General features: G+C 43.9%; 1 long non-coding RNA gene across 3 annotated transcripts; it reads right to left on the bottom strand.

The window, feature by feature from the left end:
- Positions 1–276: 276 nt before the first annotated feature.
- LOC120973906 (uncharacterized) lies at positions 277–7,469 on the bottom strand. 3 transcript variants are annotated; one of them, XR_012203647.1, is made up of 8 exons: positions 6,250–7,469; positions 5,373–6,147; positions 4,059–5,277; positions 3,389–3,564; positions 3,102–3,283; positions 2,627–2,700; positions 1,308–1,382; positions 277–1,205 (listed from the first exon to the last, which is right to left on the bottom strand). It is a non-coding gene; the product is annotated as an uncharacterized lncRNA (long non-coding RNA). The 3 variants fall into 3 exon arrangements; XR_012203649.1 differs by lacking the exon at positions 3,102–3,283; XR_012203648.1 differs by lacking the exon at positions 3,102–3,283 and having other exon boundaries at positions 277–1,382.
- Between the last annotated feature and the right edge of the window lie 1,070 nt (positions 7,470–8,539).

Genomic DNA, 8,539 nt, shown 5'->3' on the forward strand with positions numbered 1-8,539 from the left:
TTCTTTGAAGGCCATGAGAACAGTCATTCGGTAAGATCGTTCGTGATCATAAATGGCAATTACAATAACTTTGCATCTAATTTTTTGCAGTAGGCTTTTAACCTAGTGTTTTCCTAAAAAAAGATACTTAAGTGAATAAAGCATTGCTCGAGATAGCATTGTGAGTTGGTTCGTGCTAAGATCATGCGAACTTTCACAAGGATGTCGATAATGACCACCTCATCTAGTAGATTCTCAAGGGAAAATATCCTATTCTACACATATATCAAACCTATATTATTTTTTTAGTGTAAATTAAGGCTTGAGATTCAACTTTGGCTTATATTTCATTCAATCTGTAATTCTGTATACATGGAAGAATATTGCATTTACAAATCAGAACTTGTCTCATTATTAGCAGCAAATATTTTTTGTACAATATTAAACAAGTCGAAGCTCATTTCTCCCTCATACATTCGGCCGTGTTCAAATGGGTGCCCAGCAGACTCCCCAAATTCAACCGTCTGGGCTCCCCCAAATCCAACTCATATGTGGGGAATAAATGTAGTTGTACGGACTATTCACCATGTTATCTCCAACACGTTGTTCCAACACAAGAATTCCACCCTACAACACACCCTTCCCACTCGCTTTCCTTATAGCGTGACATTTTTTGCTGGAACCTGTCCATTAAAACCAGATGATGCATGTAGAAGATTATAGGATGCAACTCAATTGTATTCATGCGAGTCTGTTACAATATATAGAGGGGATGTCCCGCGAGCCAGGGAGGCGTCGGCGCCGTGGCAGACGCGGCAGCCGGGGCGGCAGCATGTTATGGTGTGGAACTCGGGCCAGGGGGAAATAGTGCATAAGCTAGAACACCACTCACTATTACCTATACCATATCCTCCATTAAGGAAGAACTCACTAAATGAAGGGGGGAGCACCACACCATACCAGAAAGCACGAAACTCTTGTTAGTGTAAAAAGGAAAATAACATATATACACACAGAAGAAATGACTTGAGAAAACTAACCAGATGAGTAGCCTACTGATCTGTAACTAATTATGCGTATTCTGTAGCATAATAGCTGATGTGTATTCTGTAGCATAATAGTACAACTCAGCAGGAAAACTGATAATCTGTATGCATTTTCTGTCAAAGTCGACGACCTGTTCATACCAATGCACTTGTCCATTATCTTCCTTGAATCGGATGCAACTATATATACACACATGTTGATGATTTAAGGAGTCAGTCAGAAGACAAGGGGGAAGTAAACGAGGATATGTCGAATCTGCCTGTGAACGAAAGTACTATTACCTTTTTCTTCTTCTCAGATCCCATACTCCATTTACATAATCATAAACTCTGTAATTGAACGGATTAAAGAATAGGCTACCATACAAACATTACAACAATGTTAGTAATGTAGCTCCTGTGACATTTCACAAAAACGGCATTTTTCTACACTATGAGTACAAGATTTCCTACAGAAGATTTGTGCTGAAGCTTGAAACCCGTAAAACAAAAGACAAGACAAGCAAATAAGGGTTAGAACTTAGAAACCAAAGCTCTAAGAACCAGAATTCAAGATGTGACAATCCTATGATGTTGAGCTGCACATCTTAGCACATTGGAAAGTGTCTCTCACTTGATGAATATAATTTCAAAACACGATTTTAGTCTACAAAACAATCAGAATCAGGTCAATGGAACAATGGCATCTGAGATTTTTTTTCGAGAATGCAGTGGCTCGAGACGGCATCTCAGTTCGGCCTAGGAAGCATGCGAGGCAGTGAACCTTGGTGAGGCGCAAATGCGCGAGCATCCGATCTAGGGTGTTCTCCCTCTCTATGTCAGTTGAGGCCGGCAGGCGGCCAATGATTCCACCATTTAGTACACAGTATATATAGTGTATTTAAAAGAATTTTTATCCACCATAACATATACTCCCTCCGTTCTAAATATAAGTCTTTCTATGGATTTCAATACAAACAACATACGAATGTATATAGACATATTTTAGAGTGTAGATTCACTCATTTTGCTTCGTATGTAGTCCGCAGTGGAATATCTAAAAAAGACTTATATTTAGAAACAGAGGGAGTAGTACTAATTATATTACCAGAAATTCAGTTAACAAATTTTAACACATCTACACATATTTATATTGAGCTTTTCGGCAGAATATGAAACATCCTAGATGTCTCTTACTAATCAACTCCCCTTTTTCGGTTTGATTATTCACGCCTCTATACAAATCAATTTGGTTTATTGTCCTTAACAGTATAAAGTTCAAATCACTTTCCTCCCAAATTATTTACTTTTTGCAATATTGGTATCTTCAGACCCAAATAACAAAACACTATTACTAAGTAAATTCAAGAGAGATAATGCACGTAGAAATACTAAGAAATTAAGTGCACCTTCATGCGTGGACTGATAGTAGGTTTTTACAAAATAAAAATTACACTACATACATAGATATCAGAGAATTTAAATCTGACATGCATCCTAACAAGAGAAAAAATATCCCCAAACTCACATGGGTAAGCAAATTAATTGTGGATACGTAGATGCTTTTACGTGTGGATAGAAATAGCAATATAAATGAATCAACCAAGCCCCAACATGCTGACCTTATAGATGACTGCAAGGAATTGTTTCTCTTGTTTCATTGTGATAGTGGATAGGATCGTCTCCTTTCTAGTGCCTACAAAGCAAAGACCAATTGACATAAGATTGGAAAAAGGCTATGCCGCTGAAAAAGTGAGCTAGACGGGGTTGCTGATGGCAGAGACATGCTATATGTACCAAGTATGTAGACTGTAGTGAAGAAATGCATCATCTTTAACATCAGGACATGCTATGTATTAAGTTGACATTAATAATTTCCAGGCAGGCAAAATTTAAGAAAAATGCTGCGTGAATCTGAATTGCACACTAAATGATTCAGAATTGAATCTAAGAACAAAACTAAGAGTGCTCCTCCATCTAAACAATCCACAAGTACTCGTTAAACTGGAATTATTTATCACCTTCACTTAGCCATAGTAATTCTGAAGACTGAATTTCAGAAACAACAATTCTAATAATCATTACAAGGGAAATTACCCATATTCTTGTTTGATGCTATCGGTAGTAAGACCGGCGGGTTTTCCTCTGTTTTTATTTCTTGGTGAAATCCGACAATCAACTCTCGATGAGGATAACTGGAAGTAGCTGACCAGCAGACTCGTAGCAACAACAATGTGAAGTTTATGGATATATGATATTTCACATTGCAATTAATGCCACTAAATTTATTGATCCATCAAAATCATGCATAAGTACAAAATAAAATGAATCTGAGTTGAGGGGAATAAGGATCAAACGAAAGAATGAATAGATCGCGCACATACCATTCATAAGTTCTTCTCTGGTTGGAAATGGAACCCAGTACGTGTCGCTGCAGCATCCTTCTTTTCGGTGCCGAGGAACCCCATTTGGCCATTAACTCCGGTGCCACCCTCAACATCTTCTATAACATGTCCGTTTCCACCACTGACATTTTATTCGCCAGCTCAGTCACGAAGCCCTATCCACCATGTTTCATTTTGTATTACATTACTCTCACATATCACACATAGTACTATTCAACCATGCATATCAGTGAAAATATAGGAATGGATCTCTATTACAACAATAACTACACACTTTTTCCAGAGTGACTTATATATATGCTTGCTACAACTATCTTCTACGCACCACCCTTGCTGCAGAATCGGCTGCGGTATCAGGTTCCTTCTCCCACTAACCACCTGTGTCACAAATTTGTTGTGGTTATTCTGAATAGCTGTCGTTGTCTCCCACTGAGACTTGTGCATGAGAAGAGGCGACCCATTGAACACACATTGTTATACGCCAGGCAAGAAATCACCCACTGCACCACGCACCGCCGACCACAATGTCAAGTCCGTGATCAAAATTAAGAAGTGTTCTTGGCTTCCAACCTTGGCCAAAAACTGCCACCAGAACGCCATGTGGTCTCTCAAGAGGCGGGAAAGATTCTGGGGAAGCACCAGGACATACCTTCTACATCTCGGTGGTCGTGATGGGTGGCGTTGATCTCGTCGCCCCCTAGCAATGGCTCCATGGAGGGTTAGGGATTCTTCGGAGCATGCTTTTATATTGGATGAGATGTGTGCCTCCCTCCTGTGAGCTTGCGACAATGCGCTCGTGACCGTCGTCCTCCACGCGTCATTGAAACACGAAACTGAATGAAGAAACAGTAAGCATATTGCTTCATGAAAAATCAAATACTATTGCAACTAAATATATAACACAGTAATGAGAGTGTCGAGGTTCTTGTGTGTATAGTCAGCCGGCAATAAGGTACAAATATGTTCTTCTTTCATCAGTTTTATGTTTGTAGCAATGACAATACTTTTAAGCCACTGACTATTATAATCTATGGAAGAATGCTCCTGAGCAAACAAACTCGGGCCATATGAGTCTTTTTTTTTTGCAAGAAACCATGTAAAGTCCACTGATATTTGATAGTTGGAAAATTGGAAACTAAACATTAGCATATTCTAGGGGACCAGCACAAGTGAGATATGTGGCCAGCGGTAAGGAATATTGGCCACTCACAACATAAACAAAATTGTTCAACCTGATGTACGAGGAAATTATCGGCGTGGACGAGGTCTATTCAAATTTTCCTAAAGCACAAATTCAAAGTCCCAGTTAAGTATATAGTATACTGCTTACTGGAGAAATCATAATATTAGATTATTCTATAATTAAGGCATGTAAAGGTTGGAACATGCTGAATAAATGTCACTTTAAAAAATAGCCTTGAATTTTTCTATAGTTAATTGCCCGTGCGATGCAACAGAGACATACATATTTGAGTGGCTCAACGACAATCGTCCTGTAAAACTCCCCTCCCTATCTGATCTTCCTCTCTCTACATATATGCCCATCTCCCTTCCTCCTATCTCCCTCTCTACATATATCCCCATCTTCCTTCCTCCGCTCTCCCTTCCTGCCACCCTCTCTCGCTCATTGTAGGCATCATAGGGGACAGACATTTTGTAGAGTACTAATAATTTCCAAGGACCATTGTTCGCCTACATCTATAGCACAGGCCTCTCTTCCTCCCACCCGCTCTTCCTAAGGTCTTCCTACCTTCCTAAGGTCTTCCCACGACAAATGAAAGGGAACAGAGAAGTAGCGGAGGTTTGCTTCGGATATTCTTCCATTGAGATACCATGCTGAACGGAAGCTTCTTCATCGATTCCTTCACCTATATAACAATCATTAAGCATATCAAATAGGGCTTGGTGTTCAGTAAGCAGCTGGAAAGGATTAAATGGAGTCCGCCTTTCACGAAGTCCCTACCAATGTATCCCGTTGGATGTCTCTGGCGTCAACTCTATAAAACACTTGTAACAAACTTCTTCCCTGATCAATATATTGGAGCAACTATGCTGCATTTGTAGAAGAAAATGACTCACAAGGAACAATCATTTTCTCTAAATAAAACATAAGAAACAAGTTGTATGTTGACTTACTCCTTTTAATCAAACATGCTCCATGGCATGGCACAAGTCTTCATGTTCCTATCAAAACCGCAACCGAGTTGCAGAAGCACTTGGTCTTATCTCGTAATCTAGCAAACAATCAGAACTACCACCAAATGTGACTACCACGGTACCACATATGCTATGTCATGGTATCACATATCAATCTGTCACGAGTCATAAGACAAGAATAATACTATAGCCAAGATCTAAATGGGGCTTCACTGCAATCTACAACTGGATTTTCAAAGAAGCATAACTGAAGCATGTTGAATAAGTAAATATATTGTACAAACAGATTCTAATGGTGTATATCTGTATATGCAGCAAGTTGAAAAGTAAGAGATGCAGACAGCAAGCAATTGTCAGAGCACTTCAAAATATCATGATTAACCGGTGGCAAATAAATCATGAAACATGGGCTGTAACTTTCAACAAATAAACCAAACATCATAATGTCAGCACCCATCGGCATTGTAGGTGACGACCATGTTGCTGCCCTTGCCATTGTGGTTACGGTCATCCAAATCTTCCTCCTCGTCCTTCGATATAAATAATGCCCAGCATTGTGAACACCGCGACTCGGTTTTGACCTGCATCCATGCGAGTGAGATGGATCAGAGACTGATCTTGCATGAAAAGAAGAGGAAAACTATGGGAAAATAGAGGAACCCCAATGAATCTTGTTCACATACACTTGGTGTGTAGATGGATGGTTGCGACAGTGCAACAACAACACATGCCGGCATCACACGGAATATTTCTTACGACGATCGCTTGCAAGACTCGGTAGGGCAGAGGAGCCTTGGTGTAGATGGCTACGGTCTGTGTCAGCTACGTACTTTCCGTTAGAGCACGTACGTACGCAGTGGTCGCTAAATGTGCACATTCAGCTCAGAATTCAAGAATCAAGAAACAGTACACATTCCAATGGTGAACTACAAGGATGCTACTACAACAGAATCGCTATTAAATCGGAATTACAAAATACTGAAGAAATTACTGTTATAAGCACTCTTCGAAAGTTCAGAACCAGATACTTGCTAAACTTTGTAAGTTCTTAAACTGTATAAATCTAGGGTCCTAAATCTTTTTTCGTTGGCCAACACAAACAATCTGCAAACTTAATAGAAAAGAATGCAAAGAGAAGAAAAAAGGCAAACCTTATGTGTGAATCAATGGATTGTGTGCCCGGCGGCCAAGCCACAACCATCCACGCAGATGAGCCTCGTCCAAATTCTTATACCGTACATTATACGTCCGTTCCATCACGATTGGAACACCCAGACATCAAATAAACGCCAGCCTGCGAGATCCCTAGCCGCCGCCGAGCCAACTGTATCATCACTGTGATCCAGCCAAGGAGCCGCCATGCTTTGCAGGGGAAGGACGACGCCGACGCCATCGACATAGATGAGCAGCGCGCGACCTGCCCCCACGGGTCCCATCGCAGAAGATGCCAACGGAAACAGGGAACTGGCCGACATCACCTCCATCATCCCGGACACGGTGTGCCCGGATGGCCGCCATGGGGAGTGGCTGCCACAACAGCGATTCATGCAGAGACGGAAGACGGGGCGCGACAGCGGAGTTGGGAGAGATAGAAGACCATGGGGCAGCCGGGGGAGGGGGCGGCAACGACGATTATGCGTATCCCGGAGTTCGTCGGCAGGGTTTGAAACCGCCCTGCCCTGGAGACTTGGCGGCGGCGATTCCCGGAGTTCGGCGGCGGTGGGATTGAAACCGCCCTGCCTTGCAGAGGCGGGGCGGGATTCAAACCGCCATACCTTGCAGCGGCGGCGGCGACGTCTCCCCCTCGGACGGCGGCGGCGGCGGTGGCAACGATCGATGGGAGTGGGCAAGCAAGGATGAGGATCGATGGAGTTTTTTCGCGGCGGCGGCGGTGGAAACGATAGATGGGATCGATGGGAGTGGGCAACGCATGATGGGGTCAATGGTTTTTTTTGGGTGTGGGTTTTTTTGGATGGCTGCGTGGGAAGGGGTGGGGTGGGGGAGGTGACGAAAAAAACCAACGAAAAAAAACCGTGCAGACTATTCACCAACTGCTTCATTAGGAGTAGAGATAGTACAGTATGTCTTTGAGTAGATCGAGTTGGGCCTGCTATTTGCAATTGTACTGATCAGTAACAAAGGGTTGGGGGAATTATGTCCTCTAAATCTTGAACTGAACTCACTGTACTGTCCTCCTCTAAGCAAGGAAATGCACATGCGAGGAAGCAAACAAGGGGGGAGGAAGAAGAGAAGGAGGAGCCTAGCAGCTTGCGTACGTGGTGGGGAATGGGCTGAGGAGTTGGTTCTCCGATCCTTGAGCTGCTGGAAGGCGAATCCGAACTTGGTGACGAGGAAGATGGCGACGCAGATGGCCAGGACGAGCCAGGGCGTCCAGCGCCGGTAGCAGGGCGCGCCCTGAGTCGTGTCAGGTTCGGGTGCACGGGCGGGCGATGCGGGCGCTCGACGCGGACTTCGAATGCGCCAGTGCCGCGGCCGGCGCTGGCGTTGGCGGGCTTTCTCATGGCGTAGTAGTAGGAGGAGAGATCCCTAAGAGGGCGCGAGGATGAGCGGGGGCGACGGAACAAGGGCGAGCGGGGGCGACGGCGCAAGGGCAAGCGGGGGCGACGGCGCAGGCGGGGAGGAGGGGAAGGCGCACGCGGTTAGGGTTTCAATCGAGAGAGGGAGAGGAAGAGGGTGCGGGAGGAGCGGCGGCTAGGGTTACGCACGGGCCTGTTGCATTTTATACTCCTGCGTGTGAAAAGACGAGACTGCCCTCGGTGGGGCACGGGATTTACAGGCGGTGGCACCAGTAGCAGTGTTTCATTCGTTCCGACGGGCAGGATCGCCCCGGATGAAGATCTGATGGCCAGGATCGCTCCGGATGAAGATCCAACGGCCTGGATCGCTTTGGACAGCCAATCCAACGGCCCAGAATCCAAACGCACGGGGAGGCTCCATTTTGTTCCGAACTCT

Source organism: Aegilops tauschii, chromosome 2 (genome assembly GCF_002575655.3).
Source record: "Aegilops tauschii subsp. strangulata cultivar AL8/78 chromosome 2, Aet v6.0, whole genome shotgun sequence".
Lineage (NCBI taxonomy): Eukaryota > Viridiplantae > Streptophyta > Magnoliopsida > Poales > Poaceae > Aegilops > Aegilops tauschii.